The sequence below is a fragment of the Pongo pygmaeus genome, chromosome 15, assembly GCF_028885625.2.
Source record: "Pongo pygmaeus isolate AG05252 chromosome 15, NHGRI_mPonPyg2-v2.0_pri, whole genome shotgun sequence".
Taxonomy (NCBI): Eukaryota; Metazoa; Chordata; class Mammalia; order Primates; family Hominidae; genus Pongo; species Pongo pygmaeus.
The window spans coordinates 70385019-70412303 of record NC_072388.2 but is presented as its reverse complement, the minus strand read 5'-3'; the positions used below and the strand labels follow the sequence as shown (position 1 = coordinate 70412303).

Here is a 27285-nt window from a genome sequence, read left to right as displayed (position 1 = left end):
CTGTCTGTCTCCCCCAATTCCCTGGAAAATCCTAAAGGTAAAGACTACTCTTGTTCTCTTTTGCAGCTCTAGAACCCAGCATATAGCAGATATTCAAGTGTTAAATGAACAACTTGAGCAAATGAATACAGATCTCCTACACTGAGTCTTCCAATGACAGATAATTATAGTTCTCAATTATGTCCTGGTATCTGCATGAGGTCCAGCTCATTCAATATAACAAAGCATGGTGGAAAACTACTGTTTCTCACCTCATTCTTTACCTCTGGGATCCACAGATCTCACTTCCTCATGTCCCCAAGGGCTGAGTAGAGTGAAAGTGGACACTGGAGAGCTCTAGGTAGTCTTCCTTTCTCCTCTTCCTGCTCACCCATGCACACTCATTCATTACATATTTAATGGGTACCTACCATGCCCTATACACCATAGACGATGCCAGGAATAGCTCTAACACACCATAGCAACTGCCCTCCAAGAATTTATCACTGAGAAAAGCAGAGAAGTTACTGCAATGCAATGTGAAAAAATGATGGATATACAGAATGCGTGCTCCCTATGAGAAGTCAGGCGCTGTCTGGAGTATTTACAGGAACTATCTCATTTTCTCCATATCACCACTGCTTAACTTCCTCTCTGTGATGCGGTAGGCAGAGACCAGGGAACATTCAGTAGGAACACCTAAGCCACTGAACCAGCCAAGAGCACCTGAGCCACTAAAGCAGTCAAAAGGTGATGGAGAGGGGAAGGAAAACAGCATGTACGTGAAAAGAAGGCTGAGCAGAAGACGTGAAACCTGAAGGATCAACAGAAGTTTCCAGGTTGAAGAGGAGTAAGCAGAACTTTTCATGCAGAGAACTTACCAGGCAGAAAAATCCAGAGGCAAGAAAGACCACCGTGCCATCAGAAGATGATGGCAGAATTTGGTACTGGATCAGTGTAGCTACCCAAAGCAGTTCTTAACATGCTAGGGAGACAGCTTTCAAGAGTTCTATCTAAAGAAGGGCCTCTATGAGAAAGAAAAACCGGATAATTTTACATAAATATTTCTAAAACATGCGCCTTTAGAAGAGGCATGAAAAAATTTATTAATCTGTAGCACGTAATATCAATCCTGTTCTATTTTTAAACCCTGAATAATATTTATAGATTTAAAAGATTACTTATTGGAAAGTAATAATGGTGCATTAAGAATTTTATAAAAGCATAGAAATGACCTGGGAAATAATTTGTCCAAAGCTGAAATATTGCTTTAAAATACTCTTAAATAACACCCTTCACTCTAAATTTTGGCAAGATGGTTAGGGAGATTCATGACTTAAAAAATAAAAGTTGTATTTGATGGCAGAAAGTCAACTTTTTCAAACTCAATTTCCACTCCGCTTCCTTTCTTTAGCAATAGAAGTATCACTTTATTTGGGCTGGCAAAGTGCCCATTTAAACATCACACTTGAGCCTCCCTTGAAGATAGCAGTGGCCAAGGAGTTTCAAGTAGAAGTCAACGGGTAGAGATTCCAGAAAGTCTCATTTGCCTGTTTTCCTTTCCCCTCCTCTTGCAGACAACTAGGCTGGAGCTCCTGTGGATTTGGGGACAAAGGCCTTACACCAAAAAGGCTGAAAGCCAGGAGCCTGTGTCCCTTCCTGATGACTTGATAGAACCACCACCCCAAGTGGTTTCCCCACAGAAAATCGAACCCTGTATAGTCAGATACCTGTTTCTACTAGTCACACAGAAATTTCATTGCAGATGCTGGAGAATATTTAAAGTACACATGGTAAGATTTGGCAAAAAACAGTTGCAAATACATTTAGGGTATTAAAAATATTTCATGATTCACTATCTTTTTCTGTCTAAATCGCACATCCGTATGATTATGAAACATCTTTTTAAATCAAAATAAATGTTTTCCAATGTTTTCTTTGGGCAGGAAAGACACCCAGTTCTTGAAACATCTGATCTACTCTGGGTGCTGAATTAGGGAGAGTGAGTAGGGCCAACAGAAAGATCTCTGGAAAGAGGGTGTATAGGCAATGTGGGGGGGGAAATGGAAGTTAAACATCAACAACAACAAATGCAAGCAATTTACAAAAGCTTCCTTGTGTTTTACAAGCCAGGTGAATTGTTAGATAAGAATCAATTTGGGGGTCTATGCCCTAAACCAGCGGTCCCCAATCTTTTTGGCACCAGAGACTGGTTTTGTGGAAGACAATTTTTCCACACACTGGGGGCAGTAGGGAATGGTTTCAGGATGATTCAAGTATATTACATTTATCATGCACTTTATTTTTATTATTATTACATTATAATACATAATAAAATAATTATACAACTTACCACAATGTAGAGTCAGTGGGAGCCCTAAGCAGGTTTTCCTGCAACTGGATGGTCCCTTCTGGGGGTGACGGGAGACAGTGACAGATCACCAGGCATTAGATTCTCATAAGGAGCACGTAACCTAGATCCCTCACATGCACAGTTCACAATAGGGTTTGCACTCCTATAAGAATCTAATGCCACCACTGATCTGACAAGAGGCGGAGCTCAGGTGGTAATGGGCAATGGGGAGCAGCTGTAAATATAGATGAAGCTTCACTCGCCTGCTCACTGCTCACCTCCTGCTACGCAGCCCAGTTCCTAACAGGCCACAGACTGGTACTGGTCTGTGGTCCAGGGGTTGGAGACCCCTTCTCTCAATGAATACCTGGTTGCCACTGCCCATCATCACAGGATTTCATGGACTTAACTGTAGTAGCATTCTTCTGCTATTGATATCCTGTCATTTTATTTTTAAAAGGTAGAGCTGCTTTATGGCAACTCACCTGATAAGTGAGACACATTTCATTTGGTTTTTGTGGTAACGTTATTGTACCTCTTCTCTATTCCCACCCTCCAAAATAGCTAAAGGATCATGGGCAATGAATTACACTCATCTAAACACAGTAATTCCACAGGGCTGGGATGGAGTAAGGGGAGGGAACTCCTGTCTTTGTGCAGAATCGGAAGTCTACTGACTGCAGAAGAGTCAGGATCATGTTCCCTACTCTAACTTAACTCTAAGCATAGGTTTTGTTTAAAGCTAGGAACAAAATCCAAATGGAGGCATTAAGCAAAGTAATTCCATTTCCATTTTTAGCTCTGTTCACTTTTTAAAACAAATGATTATTCCTCTCTATTTCAAATATTGGTTGCCAAACTAACAATAAGCCTACTGTCAAGTCTCTACTACCTGACAACTGTTGAATTCCTACTGTACGGTAAGTTGTTACATAAACATCAGTTTTCTGGGATAGCAAAATGAGTATCACGTCCAGATTCAAACCTAGATTTCAATCCTGATTCTAATAATCACCAACTGCAGGTAAAACCTTGCAGATTAATTTCCCTCTCTCTGGCCTCAGTTCCTAAAAATCATAAAATGAAAATAACGCTTGGCCCTTCTGATACACTATGAAATCATTCCCCTTCTAACATTGTTGGAAAAATTAGTGCTAATATATATAAAGAACCTAGCAAAATGTTTGACAAATAATGGGCATTTTATAATTATTAATATGATGCGAATTACTTAAAGGGTTTTAAATATTTAAGTAGCTAGATTACTTATTTGAGTATCAAAGATAAAAGATGAGAAAGTTTAAGAAGGAAAAAAAAAAGATGAGAAAGTTAAAAAAAAAAAAAGTTGTCCAACTAAAAGCATCAAACAAAATAACAAATAAAATGAGAGGCAGAGTGACTTCTAAGCAACAGTGTCCTCTCAGCTGCTACATGAAACACCTGTAGTGATGAGAACTCACAACCTCAAAGAGCAACTCCACCATTCATTCAAGGCTGCATTAAGACATACTGAGGATAGTGTCTATTATATGTGTCCGTTTCTGCAGCAGGCTAGAGGAACACAAATAATGAGGACACAGCCCCCTGCTTTTGAGGAATCCACAGCTTCCTCATATGAACAGACAAACATCGTACAGACATGAGCAACCAAAGAGGCGAACACAGGGTGCTACGGAGTGCACAGGTGGGGCATGCAGCCCAACCTAGCGATGTCAGAGGGAAGGAGTAAAATCTTACAGGTGACAGAGAGCATAGTGTATCAGAAGGGCCTAGTTCCAAGCAGGAAGTGATAGATGATATGGCTGAGCAAGGTTCCCATCACAAGGCTTGAAGGCCAAATGAAGACTCCTGAACTTTCTCCAGTGAGCTGTGAGGAGCCTTGGAAATGTTTTAAGCAGGAGAGTGACATGGTTAGACATGCTTTTTGTACAGAAACTCTGGTGGCAATGCAGAAAATGAAATGGGTGCAGGGGTGGGATGGGATGGTAAATCAGTAGTCTAGGTGAGCAAGAATAAGGCTACAGAAACATAACTCACATTTTAAACTTGCCCAAACTGTTAAAATTACAATAAAGCTGGGCCTCTCTTGATTTCTGCAGAGGTTTTATACAAATGTAGTCTCCCAATAATTATCAATGGCTCCAGAAGAATAGAATCAAGTGGTCTGGTTTTGAAGTCTCACAATGAATGCATGATACAATGTTGTAAGCAACACTGTATCTGAAAGATGAATTAGGAGACATTTTCACAAAGAGCAATGTGCGCACAAAGAGCAATGTGCAACTTCACCCTAAAATACCACAGAGCACGTTCCCCACTACCAGTTTCATGCTCAAATGCCTCTAATTATAATCATCTGTTATTAATAGAAAGAAAAACTGTACCCCAAACATCTATAATTTTTCTGCATGGTGTGGGTAAACTACCATCTAAAACAAATATTTAGGTTTAGGTAAAGAATAAACTTTTAATAGCCCTCAAATTCTGACCACTTTTAAGACTTTTCCCTCCAAAGACTTGAATGTCTTTGGCCTGCAAGTATGAAGTCTCTTATCAAAGAGAGTAAAACAAATCTCTGGATATCATAAAGGATTATATCTGTGCTTAGCTGTCGGCTGAAATTGTTCGTAAAAAAGAAGAATACCACACAAGTTGTCTGGCTGACTATGAGTTGGCTGCTGCCTGTGCATTCACACACACACAAAAATGTGTATAAACATGAACATCTAGGCACAAATATCCATCTGGACAGGATGTTAACACCATTCCTCAATTCCTTACGGGTCCTATTCTTTTCCAGAAGTATAAAATCTACCAGCTGGCTAAAAGCACTTCAATTTGGGTGAGAGGGAGAGAAGATGGAGAGGAGTCAATTCTTTGAACCCAGACAAGGACTCATCTCCATAAGATCATTCAGAAAGCTTAAGAGGTTAAATACATCAGAGCCCTAATTCATCCCTATGAAAAAAGTACTAAATTCTTCTCTCCTCTCTAATCCTGTCTAAGTCTTTCTTTGGATTTGGTCCCCGGCACAGATTTAATGAGGTGCATTTCCACACACTTTTACTGAGAGAGATGTACTCAGGGAAAAAGTGGCAACAAAAAGTGGCTACTTATACCACACTGACTTGGGAAAAATTGGCATAAGAAATGTTCTGGTGGCATAATGAATCCTCGAACTGAGACTGTTCCCATTCTTTCCTGGGTTGAGACTGGGTAATCGCTAAACCCAGGACTTGATTTTGAAGCTTCTACACCTCTGGTCAAAATACCCTTCACTGTTTCATTTGGTCTTCCCAATCCCTTCCCTCTCAGTCTTTCACCCCATTTAACTAGGGGATCTTATAGCTAAAAGCTGAAGAGCAAAGGCTCTATAACCAGACCCTGTAGATTCGAATCCTTAGCACTTACCTACTCTCTGTGCCTGTTTCTTCTCCTGCCCATCAGGACCAGCTTCCCAGGGTTCTCCTGAGGATGACATGGCATAACCTATGTGAGCTGCTCAGTACAGGGCCTGGCACAGAGCTCCATAAAGGGTCCCAATGGTCTCATTAGTCTTAAGTAACAAAAGCATGGCAAACACTTAGGAGGGCAGCGTCCAAGCCCTGTGACACTTGCCATTTTGTGGCAAATAAATACTAAAAGCATAAAAAGACCAATCAGTTACCATTTTTATATATCTATAAAGGGATGTCATAGGATTATCCAACTATCTTCCATCTTTGTATTTTATTATCGTTTTCTATAATTAAAATGCCATGTGAGTTATTCTTAATTACCTTAAACTTCACCTTCTTAATTGTCTACTCCTATATCCTGCTGTGACTCCATTAACATGGCCTCCTGGGGTGGACTTCAAGAGATTTATGATCACCTACAGTTAGTTTCCCCCTCACTAATTTTTAATGGTTTTCTACTGATAAATAATGACTTAAAATAAATTAGCTAATTTTTAGACCATGTAGTTGTTTTCACTAGGAATCCACTGAACTATATTTGTTTTTCACCAGCTGTCTGGATAATTATATTTAGTCCATGTTTTTAAAAAGTCAGTAGAGAATGAATATGTTAATCATTAGCCTCTCTTTTTTTTTTTTTTTTGGATTTATGTTTTTTTTGCTATTGTTGTTGTTGTTGTTTGTTTGTTTGTTTTACAGAAGGTCTGGCTATCACCCAGGCTAGAGTGCAACTGGTGTGCAATGGAGCCATCTCAGCTCACTGCAACCTCTGCCTCCCAGGCCGAAGCCATCCTCCCACCTCAGCCTCCCAAGTAGCTGGGATCACAAGCATGCACTACCATGTCTGGCTGATTTTTGTATTTTTTGTACAGATAGAGTTTTGCCATGTTGCCCAGGCTGGTCTCTGACTCGTGAGCTCAAGCTATCTACTCACCTCAGGTTCTCAAAGTGCTAGGGTTACAGGCGTGAGCCACCACTCCCAGCCCGGAATTCCCTATATTCTCTAATTCGCCTTAACTTATGCAAGGGGTTCAGAATGAAAACATATCAACTCACATCTCAAAGGCAACTCAATAATTGGATATAAAAGACTTAAAATTAGAAATTTTTTAAAGTAACAAAAGGTGAGAACCACAAGGTAAATAGGATAGTGAATGACTACAGGTGTCCTGGGTGCATTTCTGCACCATAAATCAAATAGCACTAAATGTAAATTTACATATGGTATTAAAATGCTCACTTTAAATTGTTAATTTTTTTAGTAGAGAGGAAAAGCAAGAAAAGAGTCCACTGTGATCCTAGCACAGAATTTCCACAAAACTGAAAGGTTTCTACTTTGTTCTTGTATTTTACACAATATATATTAATTCAGCCAAGATAAAATGACCTTTGTTTTTTTGTTTGTTTTTTTGTTTTGGAAACGGAGTCTTGCTCTGTCGCCCAGGCTGGAATGCAGTGGTGCAATCTTGGCTCACTTCAAACTCCGCCTCCTGGGTTCAAGTGATTCTCCTGCCTCAGCATCCTGAGTAGCTGGGATTACAGGCACCCACCACCAAGCCCAGCTAATTTTTGTATTTTTAGCAGAGACGGGGTCTCACCATGTTGGCCAGGCTGGTTTCAAACTCCTGACCTCAGGTGTTCCGCCCAACTAGGCCTCCCAAAATGCTGGGATTACAGGCGTGAGCCACTGTGCACAGCCGACTTCTTAAGAAAAAAAAAAAAAAAAAAAAAAGACTAAGAGAAACAGAATGTCTATTATTTTAAGATGTGTGCAATTTGTGAAAAACACTAGTCTGGCCGGGCACAGTGGCTCACACCTGTAATCCCAACACTTTGGGAGGCCGAGGTGGGCAGATCACCTGAGGTGACTCAGGAGTTCAAGACTGGCCTGGCCAACATGGCAAAAACCCGTCTCTACTAAAAATACAAAAAAATTAGCTGGGCATGGTGGCAAACGCCTGTAATCCCAGCTACTTGGGAGGCTGAGGCAGAAGAATCGCTGGAACCTGGCAGGTGAACGTTGCAGTGAGCCAAGATCACACAACTGCACTCTAGCCTGGGCAACAGAGCAAGACTGCGTCTCAAAAAAAAAACAAAAAACAAAAAAAACACTTGTCTAAACTTTGTATTTAAAAACAGAGGAGGACTGCACGCAATGGCTCATGCCTGTAATCCCAGCGTTTTTGGAGGCTGAGGCTGGAGGATCCCTTGAGCCCAGGAGTTCAAGATCACCCTGGACAATATAGTGAGGGCTTGTCTCCACTAAAAATAAAAATTAAAAAAAAAATAATTAGTCCAGCATGGTAGCATATACCTGTAGTCCCAGCTACTAGGGAGGCTGAGACAAGAGGATATCTTTAGTATGGGAGGTCAAGGCTGCAGTAAATCATGATCACACCACGGCACTCCAGCCTGGGTGACAGAGGGAGACCCTGTCTTAAAACAAAGCAAAGCAAAACAAAACAAAACAGGGGTTTAGACAGGTGTGTTGGTTCATGTCTGTAATATCCTAACTTTGGGAGGCCCAGGCAGGAGGAATGCATGAGCTCAAGAGTTCAAGACAAGCCAGGGCAATATAGTGAGACCTTGTCTCTATTTAAAAAAAAAAAAAAAAAAAAAAATTGGCCCCGCATCGTGGCACATGCCTGTAGTCCCAGCTACTCAGGAGGCTGAGGCAAGAGGATCACTTGAACCCAGAAGGTTGAGGCTCCAGTTAGCTATAATTGTGCCACTACACTCCAGCCTGGGTGACAGAGCAAGACCCTGTCTCTAGAAATGAATGAATGAATGAATGAATGAATACATACATACATATATACACATACATACATACATACATACATACATACATATATACATACATAGAAAAAGAGGGGTACTGGTCCTGGGTAGGATGAAGGAAGGACACTGCATCTCATTTCTCTACTGAATGCAGTTATAATACCTGGAAAGATTATAAGCAGCTATTTGAGGGGTCTGAAAAGTAAATGATAGCAGGCTGATTAGGGAAAAAGAATGAATCTCAAGGTACTACCAAACTGGCAATGAGCTTCCCATTTTTTCCCTAAGAAATCATCAGCCTGGACTCAAGGCAGCTAGACATGGCATACCAGGATGTGGACAGACAGAACAAACTGAGTTTTAGCTAGAGGAGCAGAAAAGGGAATTCCTAAATCTGGAGAGAATGGGGGAAACACTCCATTTTTCTTTCTTTTTTTTTTTTTAATTCTCTTGCTTCCCAATCCAAGGCAATTCCTGGTGGTGGCGGACAGCGGGGACAACAGTCACATAAACTCTGAGGGAAAGGAACCTTCCTCTCTGATCAGAGGAGCTATGATCTCAAGATGTAGGAGCAAACATCTGCTGCTTTTTTCCTCTATCTTCCTGCCTCTTGGCCCGAAATGCAAGCAGTCACAGGAAGTACACTGTCCTATTCTAATGTCTCATCTCTGTGGCTGGAAAAGTAAAAAGGGGAATCCCAGGGAAGGAGGAAGTCATGGAGAAATCGACTCACACGAATATAACCAATTGATTCTTGGTAAAGGTGCAAAGGCAATTCAATGGAGAAAGATTGTCTTTTCAACAAAGGTGCTGGAATAATTAGATATCCATATCCAAAAAAGGAAACCCGACCTAAAACAGATCTTACACAAATATTAATTCAAAATAAACCATATATATCTAAATGTAAAACTATAAAACTTTTAAGAGAAAACATAAAATCTTTATAACCTTTAGTTAGTCAAAGAGTTCTTGGAAATCACCCCCACTGTACTTTAAAAAAAATGATAAACTGTACTTCTTCAAAATTAAAAATTCTTGTTCAGAGAAATACACTACTAAGCAAATGAAAAAATAAGGTATAGACTTGGAAAAAAATTTGCAAATCGCATATGCAACAAATAATTTGTATCCAGAATACATAAAAACAAAATAAAACTGAAAACTCAACCAAGAAAAACGCAATTTAAAAAGTGGTTATTTAAAAACTTGAACAGATGCTTCATCAAAAAAAATATACAAATGGCAAGTAAGCACATGAAAAAATGTTCAACCTCATTAGCCACTAGAGAAATGCAGGTTAACACCATAATGACACACCACTACACATCCATTCAAATGAGTAAAATAAAAAATACTGATAATACCTTGATAACAGGAAATGCTGTCAAGGATGCCATGCATCTGAAACTTTTATACATTGCTGGTGTAAATGCAAAATGACACAAATACTCTGGAAAATAATTTCAAAGTTCCTCAGAAAGTTAAACATACCCCTACCATGTAATCCAGCAATCCCACTCCTAGGAATTTACCCAAGGGAAAGGAAAGCCTATGTTCACACAAACACTAAAACACAAATGTTCACAGTAGCTTTTTTTTTTTTTAATACCTCCAAAGTAGAACAAAACCAAATGTCCTTCAATAGGACACTGGATAAATAAATTGCAGTACCTTCATACAAAGGGATTCTACTCAGCTATTAAAAGGAACCAAGTATCTATACTATCCACAACAAATTGTATGAACCTCCAAGGCATTATATTCAGGGAAAGAAGTCAGCTTCAAAAGATGATCTAGGTCCTAGCACTTTGGGAGGCTGAGGTGAGTGGATCATTTGAGCCCAGGAATTTGAGACCAGCCTGGGCAACACAGTGAGACCCCATCTGTTAAAATAATTAATTAATTAATTAGAGATGGTCTACCCTATACTTCCACATAAATGACACCATCCCAGAGAGAACACTATCGGAGAACAGCCGGGGCAACACAGTGAGACCCGTCTTTTTTTTTTTTTCCTAAAGAGAAAACTATGGAGATGGGGAACAGATCAGTGTTAGATGGGAGGTAAAGGTGGGGAGACAGTATAACATAAAAGAACTTCTTTGTTCTTGTTTTAAAGAGTCTTGCTCTGTTGCCCAGGCTGGAGTGCAGTAGCACCATCTCAGCTCACTGCAACCTCCACCTCCCAGGTTCAACCAACTCTCCTGCCTCAGCCTCCCGAGTAGCTGAGATTACAGGCGCACACCACAACACCTGGATAATTTTTGTATTTTTAGAGATGGGGTTTCACCATGTTGGCCAGGCTGGTCTCAAACTCCTGACCTCAAATGATCCACCTGCCTTGGCCTCCCAAAGTGCTGGGATTATAGGTGTGAGCCACTATGCCCGGCCCACAAAGAAACTTTTTGAGCGGGGTAGAAGAGTTATGAGGTAGTTACACATGTCTATACGTGTTAAGATTGATACCATCCTGGCTAACACAGTGAAAACCCGTCTCTATTAAAAAAAATACAAAAAATTAGCCAGGCGTGGTGGCAGGCGCCTGTAGTCCCAGCTACTTGGGAGGCTGAGACAGGGGAATGGTGTGAACTCGCAAGGCGGAGCTTGCAGTGAGCTGAGATCACACCACTCACTCCAGCCTGGGTGACAGATCTAGACTCCATCTCAAAAAATAAATAAATAAATAAATAAATAAATAAAACCAACAAATTGACAGATTTGTTATTCAGAGGCACAAAAAAGTTTAAAAAAAAACATTAAAATACCTCAAATTTACAAAAACATATTTTATGACTAACTTACGTAAATATGGTACTGAAAACTGCCACAGAAATGAGTTTTAAAGACAATGGAACAATGTAGTATTAAGTGTTATTTAAACCAGTGTACTTATAAAATATTTTTAGAGATACCACAAAACCATTTCTTTCCAAGTTAACTGTTCAGCCACAAAAATATGACTGTTTAACAGCAAGAACGCTAATGTTCAACAGAGCCCAACAGTTCCTGCCATTTGGCTTCTGGCTTTTGAGATGTTGATGTTACAAAGCAGGTGAAACATCCGGGAAACAGATGCATGAACTCGGAGTCATCCAAAATTTGTCCACTACAATCCAGGCCCATCTCTACCCCCACCGGGTTATACATACCTCCTCCATTTCCTCAACAGGAAGCACCCAATACACATACAGTTTGTTTTAAAACTTGAACAGTGTGTACATAAAAGGAAAAGGTCACAGAAACTAGTTTCATCAGAAGCATTTGCACTGTGTCATCAAGACCACCACAACTGCGGTGCCTCTACAACATGCCCGAATTTGACCTACCCCACTGTAAACCTCCTGCTAGAAATGATGCTTTCCTCAATGGAGTAAGTGAAAGGGAGGAACAGCTCTCAATTACACTGTTAAACAAAAATGATCCAGCCTAGGTTCAAAACGCTATGATAAAATAATTTCTTAACTCTGCACTCTCTCTGTCCAAATACTATTAGTCTTCCACTGGAGGCATTTTTGCCTTTTTCAAACAAACATAATAATAACCAATAAAAGGGCAATTCAGATGTTGCCCCTCATTCCACTTTCACTGGCTGCATCTTCCCTTTTTCAGCTGTGTCCTATGTACATAGCTCTGGCCATTCAATTCATAAAACAACCACAAATGTGTTACTTTGGAAGACATTTTGAAAGCAGAATTTTTGTTTTAATGGAGAATCTATGGATAATTTTTTTCTTTCTAATTTTCTCTATTTTTCAAATGTTCCCAATACTGAAACATCAAGATAGGTGAAGAATTCCCTTTCCTCTACTCCTGACATAATTTGCCAAAAATTATGACAGTGACTTGTATTGGTTTTCCAATACAAGGAAAAATCCTACTGTTTGAAGGTATTGCCTAATCCCCCACCACCATCACCACAAAAAGGAGGAGGGGGAAAGGTACACTAAACTTTCCAACAACATTGTTCTCACCAATTAATAAAAAAAATTCAGTTACAAACATAAGGAAAGTCTAGTTATTTCTAAATGGGAGAGACTGCTTCTTGATGTGTTTAGCTTGCTAGAGAACAGTATGCAGGAACAGATGAGCATTTAACAAACCTGCTTTTATTACAATATTTCAAGCCTGAAGTATATGCTATAGCATCCTTTAAAGACTGGTACTTCTTGGTGTTCTGTCAGACATACACTTAAAAATAATCACCTGGTTGCACATGACCAAACCTTGGCTCACATGCACAAGGAACACTGTTTTTTATTACATGTCAACAATGAACAGGGATGTCAAGTGACACCTTCGCAGCAGTGCTTTCCTTTCTGTTGCCTAAGATGCTATTATTTCTATTAGTCTGAGTGGCCAGCAAAGACATTCTACATTCAAAAGAAAATTGACAGTCAGAATTTCACACATGCACACACACCTACACACACAAAATGTTCTTAAGAAAACTCATTCATTTTACATGATTTAGAGCCTGAAATTTAAGGGTTTCTTTTCAGGCTGGAATATATTAGCAATGCCTACTGGCAAAAATGCAAGTTAGAAAATCAGAATTAAGAATCAACTATAAATAGCCAAATGAAGAGAGGAAAAACTGGAAGCTATTATGTGAAGCCCGGAGATACCAATCAGGGGAGGGATTCTGATGGGTCCTACGTACTGATAGGAGGGACTGATCAGCAGTGTGGTGCACAGCAGAGATGTCCTCACCTAAACAATGACAGGGCTGAACTGAGATTACTCCACAAATCCCTCACAACTAAATAACTGCCATTCTATAATTTTGGCACAAGATTGAAACCTTTTTATATTGTGATCTCCTTATAGGCTTTGTCTTCTTTATCACCCTGGCATGGTGCCTGGACCTAAGAGATACTCAAACAGCTGCAGAATAGAATGAATTAGAAAAGAAAGTTAATTACATGCAAAGGACAGTATCTCCCAGTGGGCATTATCCACTGGTCCACTGAAGCACTCGGCACACTCCCAGTTGGCCAACAGCAGAATCACCGTGAGTTTGGAGGATTTTTGTAAGTGCCTGACAATTCCATGTAAAATAACTAAATTTTCTTAGACAAAATTCACTTTCCAGCTAACTTCATAGTTGATCATAGCTTGTACTGGGAGAAGTCTCAGCTCTGCCAACTATTTACGGCTCATTTGTATTTGCATTATCTACGTTACCTTCAACCCATAATTCTCTGTAGGAATCTTCATAAGCCAAGTGTCAGTTTTGTAGCTGTTGCTTTAATTAAAACTGGTTAACATAATCTGTAAGTCTGATGAGTAAATGTAGCACGTCACAAGGCTGAAAGCAAACAAGGGAATGCAGGACCCTTTGCACTATGGAAGTTCCACATAATCCCAGGACAGCTGCATTCAAAATAGGACACTTGTCATCTGACAGATGACATGAGCAAGGTTCCCAGTTTCAACCAAATATTAAATATTAGTACATTTTAGCTTATTTCTTAGAACAGCTTAATGACAGCTCTAATATTTTCTTCCCATCCTTCAGCAAATGCACTTATTGGGAAAACACAGTTCTAGACTCCTTCTGAGAACATTTCTGTTCTCAAGTTATTTTTCCCCCATCACTTTGACCACATCACCCAAATCCTTCCTCAGCATTTTTAAAGTACCATTATATAAAAGAAAAAGCCCAGAATGACCTCCCTGTTTCAAAGACAGACTTGTATCTCATCCAGTTTAACCTTTTATTTTCTATCCATGAGTAGTTCCACATATAGGATTTTTAAGGCAGATCCCCACTACTCCTCCTTTTCGCACCTAACTTTATGAAAGAAAAAACCAAAGAGCAGTGCTAGAAATGAAAAGACCAATAAATTTGGATCAGAAAATCTGGGCTCAAATTATGCCAGTACTAGCTGTGTAAAGGAGGTGGGGGAACAAACCTTTCTGAGACTACTTCTAAACTAAGGAAAATTCCACTTTGTTCCACTATCTTCATTATTATAAAGGGTAATAACTATTATAAATGATGAACAATGATTATGAAGATTAAAAGTAATTTTATTTCTAGACTTAGTTATATATTAATTATATATTATAATTATTGTACAGATAAAAGCAATTTTATTTTTATATGTACATTTAATTAAAGGTAATTTTGTTTATATCTTATTACACTTATATATGAAAGCTGAAAGTAATGTGTACTGTTTTCATTCATGGTCTCTCTTAGTCATTCTGTGAAGCACCAACACTCAACAGCAACCAAATTTAAAAAGCCTCTCTTTAAAGTTTCATGTCATCCATTATTGTAATATAATTATCATGTAATTAGAGAAATAACACCCATTTAAAGTGGAAAATTAAGCCAGGTGCTGTGGCTAACACCTATAGTCCCAGCTACTCAGAAAGCTAAGGTGGGACGATCGTTTGAGCCCAGGAGTGTTAGGCTTCGGTGAGCTATTATCACACTACTGCACTCCAGCCTGGGTGACCAAGTAAGACCCTGCTTTTTTTTTAAGTTTTCATAGAATAAAGTCCCAGAAGTGATATTAGCAAGACAACCATTTTTAGGGCTCTTGGCACGTACTAGATGATTATTTTTTACAAAGTTCATATAGTAAAAACTCACTTAACCAAGATAATAGGATGATACTTGGTTTGGAAACTGAGAAACACTATATATCTCAGACATTTTATTTAAACTGAACATGTTATACATTCATTAACCAACTTTGTAATGTAAGGACAAGGCCTTTTCTAAGAATAATCAGTCTCCTGAATGACTGTTAGTCTAGTCATTCTTATACAAACCACCCAAAAAAGCATCATGACAACTTTCAATTTCCCTTTTTATTAAAGTACAGCACAAACTCAAAGCTCTCAAGAAGCAATCTGAGAATGCTTAGAGTAGTTTAATTATTCCCCCCAATCTTTTATAGTCATCATGACCACAAGTAACATATTATAATAGGAGCTTTGAGTTTGTGGGTTTTCGGGTTTTTTGTTTGTTTGTTTGTTTTTTGAGGCTTGCCTTTGGAAGCTTTCCAAAGTGTTTAACATATTTTTGTAGAAAAATAATACTGATTTAATCAGATAACATAACACTTTAATTACACAATTACAACAAGTCCTACTGACCACAACAGGGTTTGCTACAAACAAAATTGACTCTTGATCAATATTCAAGTCAGCCAGCTGACACAGAAGGACGTGAAAGTCCAGATGGAGGCTGCCTGACCCAAAGCAGTTAGGGTGGCGGGCATCCATGCACTTCGCAGGAGGAGGTGGTCCCTGAAGAGTGCTCTCATCTCTCAGCACCAGGCACTTAGCATTATTTTAAAAGATATTTATTAACCCTTACGTGTATGAAGATGCGATATAAACACAAGAGGCCCTGAACTGCTTCTACCTTCCTCCTCTACCCAGCCTCCAAATGTTGGGCCCCAGGGCTTGGAGTCAGGTAGGCCTGGTCTCCAGCACTCCTGTCTTTTCTTTTATTATTATTATTATTATTATTATTATTATTATTATTATACTTAAAGTTTTAGGGTACATGTGCACAACGTGCAGGTTAGTTACATATGTATACATGTGCCATGCTGGTGTGCTGCACCCATTACTCGTCATTTAGCATTAGATATATCTCCTAATGCTATCCCTCCCCACTCCCCCCACCCCACAACAGTCCCCAGAGTGTGATGTTCCCCTTCCTGTGTCCATGTGTTCTCATTGTTCAATTCCCACCTATGAGTGAGAATATGTGGTGTTTGGTTTTTTGTTCTTGCGATAGTTTACTGAGAATGATGATTTCCGATTTCATCCATGTCCCTACAAAGGACATGAACTCATCATTTTTTATGGCTGCATAGTATTCCATGGTGTATATGTGCCACATTTTCTTAATCCAGTCTATCGTTGTTGGACATTTGGGTTGGTTCCAAGTCTTTGCTATTGTGAATAGTGCCACAATAAACATACATGTGCATGTGTCTTTATAGCAGCATGATTTAGAGTCCTTTGGGTATATACCCAGTAATGGGATTGCTGGGTCAAATGGTATTTCTAGTTCTAGATCCTTGAGGAATCGCCACACTGACTTCCACAAGGGTTGAACTAGTTTACAATCCCACCAACAGTGTAAAAGTGTTCCTATTTCTCCACATCCTCTCCAGCACCTGTTGTTTCCTGACTTTTTAATGACTGCCATTCTAACTGGTGTGAGATGGTATCTCATTGTGGTTTTGATTTGCATTTCTCTGATGGCCAGTGATGGTGAGCATTTTTTCATGTGTTTTTTGGCTGCATAAATGTCTTCTTTTGAGAAGTGTCTGTTCATGTCCTTTGCCCACTTTTTGATGGGGTTGTTTTTTTCTTGTAAATTTGTTTGAGTTCATTGTAGATTCTGGATATTAGCCCTTTGTCAGATGAGTAGATTGCGAAAATTTTCTCCCATTTTGTAGGTTTCCTGTTCACTCTGATGGTAGTTTCTTTTGCTGTGCAGAAGCTCTTTAGTTTCATTAGATCCCATTTGTCAATTTTGGCTTTTGTTGCCATTGTTTTTGGTGTTTTAGACATAAAATCCTTGCCCATGCCTATGTCCTGAATGGTAATGCCTAGGTTTTCTTCTAGGGTTTTTATGGTTTTAGGTCTAACGTTTAAGTCTTTAATCCATCTTGAATTAATTTTTGTATAAGGTGTAAGGAAGGGATCCAGTTTCAGCTTTCTACATATGGCTAGCCAGTTTTCCCAGCACCATTTATTAAATAGGGAATCCTTTCCCCATTGCTTGCTTACCAACCAAAAAGAGTCTAGGACCAGATGGATTCACAGCCAAATTCTACCAGAGGTACAAGGAGGAACTACCAGATGGATTCACAGCCGAATTCTACCAGAGGTACAAGGAGTTTCCTTCTGAAACGATTCCATTCAATAGAAAAAGAGGGACTCCTCCCTCACGCATTTTATGAGGCCAGCATCATCCTCATACCAAGGCCAGGCAGAGACACAACCAAAAAAGAGAATTTTAGACTAATATCCTTGATGAACATTGATGCAAAAATCTTCAATTAAATACTGGCAAACCGAATCCAGCAGCACATCAAAAAGCTTATCCACCATGATTAAGTGGGCTTCATCCCTGGGATGCAAGGCTGGTTCAATATACGCAAATCAATAAATGTAATCCCTCATATAAACAGAACCAAAGACAAAAACCACATGATTATCTCAATAGATGCAGAAAAGGCCTCTGACAAAATTCAACAACGCTTCATGCTAAAAACTCTCAATAAATTAGGTATTGATGGGACGTATCTCAAAATAGTATGAGCTATCTATGACAAACCCACTGCCAATATCATACTGAATGGGCAAAAACTGGAAGCATTCCTTTTGAAAACTGGCACAAGACAGGGATGCGCTTTCTCACCACTCCTATTCAACATAGTGTTGGAAGTTCTGGCCAGGGCAATTAGACAGGAGAAGGAAATAAAGGGTATTCAATTAGGAAAAGAGGAAGTCAAATTGTCCCTGTTTGCAGATGACATGATTGTGCATCTAGAAAACCCCATTGTCTCAGCCCAAAAATCTCCTTAAGCTGATAAGCAACTTCGGCAAAGTCTCAGGATACAAAATCAATGTACAAAAATTACAAGCATTCTTATACACCAATAACAGACAAACAGAGAGCACTCCTATCTTTTCTATCTAATTTCAATAATTAGCTGACCTCACCCAGTCCCAAAGATTTAAATGCCATCTACAGACTGAAGACTTTGAAATGTAAAACTCTAGACAGCATCTCTCCCAAGCATGTCAAACTTAACAGAATGTGGATCATCCAACTCCCACCCTGTTCTGTCCACCAGACCAATAACCACTACTACCATCCACACAGCCACTCAGGCCAAATGAGTAAGTTGTCCTTGGCTTTCCCATTTGTAACTCCATATCCAATCTAACAGTAATTCCTGTCACCTCTCTCTGTTTGAGTGTTTCCCTGTCTTCTGTCCTTAAAATGTAAGCATCTAGAGGGAAAGGACCCTGTCTTGTTCAAGGATGTGCCTCCAGCCCCCAAAACAGTCCCTGACACACAGCAAGTCCTTAATTCACACTATTTTTTTTCCCCCGAGACGGAGTCTTGCTTTGTTGCCCAGGCTGGAGTGCAGTGGTACAATCTCGGCTCACTGCAACCTCCGCCTCTTGGGTTCAAGCAGTTCTCCTGCCTCAGCCTCCCGAGAAGCTGGGATTACAGGCACATGCCACCATGCCCGACTAACTTTTGTATTCTTAGTAGAGACAGAGTTTCACCATGTTGGCCAGGCTGGTCTAGAACTCTTGACCTCGTGATCTGCCCGCCTCAGCCTCCCAAAGTCCTGGGATTACAGGCATGAGCCAATGCACCTGGCCCAATTCACACTATTAAGTGGAAAACACTTCTAAAAAAAACCTCAGAGGCTGGGTGCGGAGGCTCACGCCTGTAATCCCAGCACTTTGGGAGACCCAGGCGGGTGGATCACAAAATCAGGAGATAGAGACCATCCTGGCTAATACAGTGAAACCCCGTCTCTATTTAAAAAAATACAAAAAAATTTGCTGGGCGTGGTGGCAGGCACCTGTAGTCCCAGCTACTTGGGAGGCTGAGGCAGGAGAATGGCGTGAACCCAGGAGGCGGAGCTTGCAGCAAGCCATGATCACGCCACTGCACTCCAGCCTGGGCAAGGATTCTGTCTCAAAAAAAAAAAAAAAAAAAACTCTGAGTCCTCTGGGAAGTTTTCCATATATAATTAGAAGAGTAGGAGAAAATCTTCCAACCCCTATTAAACTATATAATAGTGACAGCTTGGGAACAGACTACTGCCCCAACACTCTCATTTTATAAATATGGGCCCTAAGGTACAGAAAGTTTACATCATTTACCCCAGATCATGAGAACCCAGAGCTCCTAATGCAAACATCCAATGACCTACAAGCAGCTCCGCCAGGTGATCACCCACTAAGTCCCCACTCCCTTTGTTATATACAACTCTTGCAAGTAGTTGGAAAACTGGATTGAATTAACATTAGATATGTATATTTTTTCATTGGGGGCATGTAAGAAATCATTCTGCAGGTGGCTTCTTGCAATGCCCCCAGTTACACAGTCACTTAAAAAGTTTGGGCACTGCTGAAGTGCCAGATAGCAATTCACAGCAGACAGGAATTAAAAATGAGGTTGTCCAGATTCAAAATCCCAAAGTCACTAGAGCAAGCTATTGCTGCTAACTTTACTTCTTTCTTTTACAAACATGTCCTTATCAGGATCTACTATAAATTTCTAGTACAGAGAGAGAAAGTAGCTGGGTGGCTGTAATTTGGTAACTGTCATCCAGTTTCACATTTACATTCAAAGGTTCTTCATAACATAAGGCCCTACCCAAAAGCTCCTCACTTGGTGTGAAGAAATGTTACCTTACAGATTTAATCATTTCCCTGTCTCAATCTGAATACCCAAGTATTTACAAAGCTCCTAGAATTTCTTCATCAAGCTCCCTTGACACAGTTAAAGGGTCTGCCAAGCACCACCAGCCCCAACCCGAACTAATGCTGCTGCCCCAGGCTCAGGACTGGCCAGGCTGCAGAAGACAGAGTCAGGTCTCCCTTCAGTTCCCATCCCACTCACATGACCACACCATCCTCCTGGTTATGACGGAGCATGACTTATGAATTCTCCAACGCTTGACCGAAGTTCTGCCTCATGTTTGTTTTTATTGGAAATAACTAATAAGCACTTGAAAAGCAACAGAATAGTTTTTCCACAAATGTCACTTTACTCCTCATAAACACTGCCCTATGAGGTATACAGCAACATCACCTTCCTCATTTTTCACGAGAATATGGATGAAAGGGGGACCAATGCCACACTGTAGTAAAGTCCAGACCTGCACCAAAGTCCTCCAGAACAAAACCCTTGCTCTTTTGCCAACATTAACAGCATGCACATTAGATATCTTCGCTACGATTGGCAGAGAGAGCATCATTCAGTTCACTCACTCATTCATTCCAGCTCTGTACTGCTTTGATTTTTTTTTTATTTTTTGCACTTGGGGATGGGTTAAGAAACATAAAGCTTTTGACCTCTAGGAGGGTCATAATGTGGGGGAAGGGGATGACAGAACAAACACATAACAGGTAAAACAAAAATAATAATGCAAGGAAAACAGTGTTGCCCTCTCACATCTGTACTGCACTTCACAGTATGTAGAGTTTTCATGTGGATTTAGCAACCCCTCACCCCATCTCCGAATAATAACTCAGCACTAAAGTGATGCTGGGGATGCTGGGGCTTGGTTTAGGTGGCTGGGGAAGGTATCTTAGAGGTGAGACTCCAGTGGACTCTGCGGATGGGTAAGGTCTCAGAGAGGCTGAGGTTAAGAAGAGAGCATTCCAGACCATTCCAAAATCAGCACATAACACAAATGGCTTGAAAATGGAAAAAGACTTGGAAAGTAAGGGAACTGGGCTAGAGTACTTGCTTTCTAGTGTGGTATAATAAGAGCTACAGATGAAAACAAGGGAGATTGTTAACCAGGGCTTAGAACTCATCCAAAATGAATGACTAGGCCTACAAGAGAACAAAGAACATAACAAGCTCGTTTTCATCATGTGTTTCTCCCAGATACAAAGCTGAGACTTTTCATGATGGCTTTTTATAGCTCCTGTCCTCCAAGATGAAAATTCACCATTTATACTTCTTCATTCTGTTTTTACTGCAAAAGATTAAGATCTTTTTACTTACACATTGCTATAATTCTTTGAACTGTATGTGACATGGTTTGGATATGTGCCCCTGTCCCAATCTCATGTTGAAATGTAAGCCCCAGTGTTAAGAGGTGGGGCCTGGTGGGAGGTGTTTGGATCATGGGGGCTTAAAACCATCCCCTTGGAGTGAGTGGGCTCTCATAACATCTGTTTTTTTCCCAAGTGTGTGGCACCCACCCCTGCCAATCTCTCTCTTGCTCTCATTCTCACCATGTGAGAAACCACCACCCTGTCTTTGCCTTCCACCATGATTGTAAGCTTCCTGAGGCCTCCCCAGAAGCTGGGCAGATGCCGGCACCATGCTTGTACAGCATGCAGAACTGTAAGCCAATTAAACCTCTTTTCTTTGTAAATTAACCAGTCTCAGGTATTTCTTTATAGCAACGCAAGAATGAACTAACAGTATCTGTCTCCATTTGGGTACTTATTTAAATATGACTCTAGATTTCAAAGTAGAGACAATGCCTTTTACTTCTTCTGTCTGCCTTAGAGGGTCTAGAACAATACTCAAGAAAGTTACTCTACGAAAGTCATTGACAGATCAGGAAATAAAAGACCCAATTTTTAAAAACTGCAACTGATTATAGGAGAAGCCCCTGTAACAGACAGACAGACAGACACACACACACCCCAAGGTCACAAAGCTGGTAAATGATAGAAGCCAAGATTTTTTTTTTCCTTTTTTAAGAGATGGGGGTCTAGTTATGTTTGCCAGGTTGGTCCTGAACTGCTGGCCTCAAGCAATCCTCCCACCTCATCCTCCCAGAGGGCTAGGATAACAGGCATAAGCCACCATGCCTGGTCAAGATTTGAATCCAGACAGTCTGGTGCCAGAGGTATGCACTAAACCTCTAGGCATGATATTGTCTCTCAAATGACACATTATACTTAAAAACGTAAGGGACAATTTTTGCTTCTTCGGTTTTTAAGCTGTGGCACCAATCACATACTTTTTTGAAAACTGGGCACAATGCAAACCACAATTACATTTTTAAATTACAAAAAAATACTCCAAGATTTTAATAGGCTTCTACATAGTGCTTAGATTTGGGCTTTGCATGTTGTTTTTATTAGAAAGTGCATCTGCTCTTGGCATTAAACACAACAAAATTAGCTATTTTATGATTACACAATAAGAATGTAAGTGTCATCTCATCAAACAAATAGTGAATGACGAATGCTTCTTCTTGGAGAAATTTCTTTTTAAACATATTAATGTATAAATAGATAGGCAAATATTACTTGATTCAAATAACCTGATATCTACAAAGACAAGAGAGTTCTTTACCTGTAAATAGTCAACATTCACTTGAACGACAAAGAATCCAACGGTGCATTTGTAAATATCCACACACATACAATGTTGGCTCACAGAATCCCCCAGCGACAGTAATTAATGCTGACATAAATCTGGACACTGAAATGGCAATGGAATTGCTTTCACATGACAATTGAAAGTGTTGTTCCAAGCAGGCAGGAAAATTTCTCTCTAGAAATGTTGAAAACTGTGTCAGAGTTATGAGATAGAATAGTTTGTGTTATATCCCTAAAATCATTTCAGTACTACATCTATTAATGACTAATTTATAGATCAAAAGCACTCACATAACATGCCCAAATTCAATTAAATGGAGAGAACTACTATGAAAGAGAAAATTGTTATCAAAATAAACTGAAAGAACAAATAACTAATGCCATTACATTGGTTCTGTGCACAATAAAACATAGTTTATTAAAAGATAACTGGTCAATGTGCTTGAGACCATGAACATCCATTTTAGTCAGAAATAGTGGCAAACCCTAAACACAACAAATACTACTTAAGAAAATGTATTTAGTTCATAATGCATACAAATCTCCACTTTAGGTACCATTTTGGGGTTAAAAAACATAACGCTGCTACGAGGACACAATTAGAACACAGTGAATTTTATTACAGTTTTTTTTTTTTTTTTTCAGTATGGCTCTATTAATGCCTGTTGTTTATCTACACAAATACAGAGCAGCCTGGGAACTGTCCTAGTTTCTTTGAGAGTTATCAACTGAAGCTAATGTTTCTTTAGAGAACTCCACTTTGAAAGGGTACTATGAACCTGGCCAGTTTTCGTTGCTGTTTACACAGACACAAGCACAATTTGCAGTGTGGGCAACACCACCTCTCAGATGCAATCCGCCTGTCTTCAAGTGAGTCTCCCAGTAGTCCTCACTGTGTTCGTATGCTCTGCCAAAAATAAACAACAGTCTTTCCCCTAGAAAACAGCAGGTAGGAATGAGTTTAATCATAAATTCTAGTGGATGGCAGTCCAGTAACAAAGCAGAGCTCTCTTTGGTGGTAGCATTAGCTTTCTTTCTGCCCTGCTCAAAACACCCCTAAAGTACACTGACTTGGACATGATCTCATTCAATATATGAAGCCCTGTGATGGTTAATACTGAGTGTCAACTTGATTGAAGGATGTGAAATATTGATCCTGGGCGTGTCTGTAAGGGTGTTGCCAAAAAAGATTAACATTTAAGTCAGTGCGCTGGGGAAGGCAGGCCCACCTTTAATCTGGTGGGCACAATCTAATCAGCTGTCAGTGAATATAAGCAGGCAGAAGAATGTGAAAAGGCGAGACTGGCCTAGCCTCCCAGCCAACATCTTTCTCCCATGCTGGATGCTTCCTGCCCTTGAACTTCGGACTCCAACTTCTTCAGTTTTGGGACTCTGACTGGCTCTCCTTGCTCCTCAAGCTTGCAGACAGCCTATTGTGGAACCTTGTGATCGTGTAAGTTAATACTTAATAAACTCCCCTTAGTTCTGTCCCTCTAGAGAACCCTAATACAGATTTTGGTACCAAGAGTGGTTCTAGAGAAACAGAATGTTAAGGATGGAGTTCTTTCATTGGTTTCGGGGTTTCTAGAGTTGGCTGCTTAATATGAAAATGCTAAAGACTCTACTTCTAACAGTACAGATAACACTGAGAGTCCTTGGCACGAACTGTTTAGAGTTATGCAAAATAAATGCATTTGACACTACTGATTCACCACTGTGAGTAGCAAGGAGTTTGGTGACTACATAATACCATATGTGGAGAACCAAGGAACATAATGAAGCTGGTTGGTTGCTCCTAAGTTCGGTGGACAAAGTGATGAAGGAAAATGATGAACTCAGGGATTCTGTCTCCTGGCTTCAGAAGCAGATACTGAGCCTCAAATCTGCTAAGATTGCCCTGAGTGGGAGTCTTATCTGCTGTAGAGAAAGAGCTGAAATTGTGGAAAACAGAAACAATCTCTTATCATGTAAATGGCTGACCTGCAACAAAAGCTGCATATACAGCCTCATCAGGTGTCCACCGTATAAGTGAGGACATTGATTGGAAAAGAATGGGATCCTGCAACTTGGAATGGGGACACTAAGTTTGTGAACTCTGAGGAAACTTTTTTGCCAGAAGCAACAGCTTCCCCATCTCCAGTAGTGCCAACATCCCCACCTTGACCCACGCTGCCATCAGCCTTTCCACCTTTGTCTGAGGAGATAAACCCTGAGCGGCCGGAGGCAACAGTGATGGCTTCCCCTAAGGCAGTTGCCAGGAAAAATAATGTTGATTCTCCTCAGGAGCCACCCCCAACACCCCTGTTTGCTTCTAGACCTATAACTAAAGTCCCGGCAGGCCCCTAGAGGTGAGGCTGAGAGTGTGACCCATGACAGGGTGCGCTACACTTGAAAAGAACTGTTTGAGTTTTCTAATTTATATCAACAGAAATCTGGAGAACAGGCATGGGAGTGGATATTGAGAGTAAGGAATAATAGTGGAAGGAGCACAGAGTTGGATCAGGCTGAATTTAATGAATTGGGCCCACTAAGTAGGGACTCTGGTTTTTTTGTTGTTGTTTTTTTGTTTTTTTTTTTTGAGATAGAGTCTCCCTCTGTCACCCAGGCTGGAGTGCAGTGGCATGATTTCAGCTCACTGCAACCTCCGCCTCCTGGGTTCAAGAGATTCTTCTGCCTCAGCCTCCTAAGTAGCTGGAATTCCAGACGTGTGCCACCAGGCCTGGCTAATTTTTGTATTTTTAGAAGAGACAGGGTCTCACCACGTTGGTCAGGCTGGTCTCGAAGTCCTGACCTTGTGATCCGCCCACCTTGGCGACCCAAAGTGCTGGGATTACAGGCGTGAGCTGCCATGCCTGGCCGGGACTCTGCTTTTAATGTTGCAGCTCGGGGAGTTAAGAAAGGTTCTAATAGTTTATTTGCGTGGTTACCTGAAATATGGATTAAAAGATGGCCCACTGTGAGCAACCTGGAAATGCCTGATCTCCCTTGGTTTGATGTAGAGGAATGGATCCAAAAGCTTAGGGAGATTGGGATGGTGGAGTGGATTAGTCCGTTTAGACCTACTCATCCCAGCTGGGAAGGTCCAGAAGATATACCCTTGACCAATGCCTTGTGAAACAGATTGCTGAGGGCAGCACCTGCATCTGTGAAAAGCACTGTAATCGCTCTTCTCTGTATGTCAGATCTCATGGTGGGAAGCATAGTCACTCAACTACTAAATTTAACTACAATGGGAATAACTGGATTGCGAAGTGGCAGGGGCCAAGTAAGTGGCAGCACTCAACCATCAAAGGCAAGCGGGCATAGCTACCACAATGGGCAGCAGAGGCAAAGTGGCAATCAGAATAATCTGACTCCCGTAAAGCTCTGGCATTTGCTAATTAATCATGGTGTTCCTAAAAGTGAAATTGATAGGAAGCCTACCGCATTTCTACTTAATTTATATCAGCAGAAAACTTCTAGGTCAAATGGACAAAAGACTAAGTTGAATCCTAAAAACAGAGAATTATGGCCCCTCAATCAATTTCCAGACTTGAGCCAGTTTACAGACCCAGAACCCCTTGAATGAAGGGGAGGCCGGGTCCCCTTGAGGAAGGACCCCACTACATTACCAACAATTTATGCAGTGAATCTTTCTCCCATCCTTCCCCAAGGAGACCTCTGGCCTTTTACCAGGGTAACTGTGCACTGGGGAAAGGGAAATGATCAGACATTTCAGGGACTACAGGACACTGGCTCTGAGCCGATGCTGATTCCAGGGCACCCAAAATGTCACTGTAGTCCTCCAGTTAAAGTAGGGGCTTATGGAGGTCAGGTAATTAATGGAGTTTTAGCTCAGGTGCGACTTACAGTGGGGTCCAGTGGGTCCCCGGACTCATCCTGTGGTCATTTCCCCAGTGCCAGAATGTGTAATTGGCATAGGCATACTTAAGAGCTGGTAGAACCCCCAGACTGGCTCCCTGACTGGTAGGGTGAGGGCTATTATGGAGGGAAAGCCCAAATGGAAGCCATTAGAGCTGCCCCTACCTAGAAAAATAGTAAATCAAAAACAATACTGCATGCCTAGAGAGACTGCAGAAATTAATGCCACCATCAAGGACTTGAAAGACGCAGGGATGGTGATCCCATTTAGCCTGTGCAGAAGACATGGATCTTGGAGAATGACAGTGGATTACTGTAAGCTTAACCAACCGGTGACTCCAATTGCAGCTGCTGTACCAGATGTAGTTTCACTGCTTGAGCAAATTAACATATCTCCTCGTACCTGGTATGCAGCCATGGACTTGGCAAATGCCTTTTTCTCCATTCCTGTCCATATGGCCCATCTGAAGCAATTTGCCTTCAGCTGGCAAGGCCAGCAATATACATTTACTGTCCTGCCTCAGAGGTATATCAACTCTCCAGCTTTGTATCATAATTTATTCGGAGAGACCTTGATCACTTTTCATTTCCACAAGATATCACACTGGTCCATTAGGTTGATGACATTATGCTGAATGGATCTAGTGAGCAAGACATTGGACTTATTGGGGAGATATTTGCATGCCAGAGGATGGGAAATAAATCCAACCAAAATTCAGGGATCTTCCACTTCAGTAAAATTTCTAGGGATCCAGTGGTATG

The 27285-nt window shown here is 40.6% G+C and overlaps 1 protein-coding gene across 28 annotated transcripts in view; it reads right to left on the bottom strand.

Annotated features, from left to right (window-relative positions):
• SIPA1L1 (signal induced proliferation associated 1 like 1) overlaps nt 1-27285 on the bottom strand; it is a 412571-nt gene that overhangs the window by 257025 nt on the left and 128261 nt on the right. Inside the window, exon 3 of one of the 28 annotated variants that reach the window (XM_063651764.1) lies at nt 5744-5800. The exons of the other annotated variants lie outside the window; for them this stretch is intronic. The gene's annotated coding sequence lies outside the window, so the exon portion shown is untranslated. The remainder of the gene's footprint in view (nt 1-5743; nt 5801-27285) is intronic. 28 annotated transcript variants of the gene reach the window in all.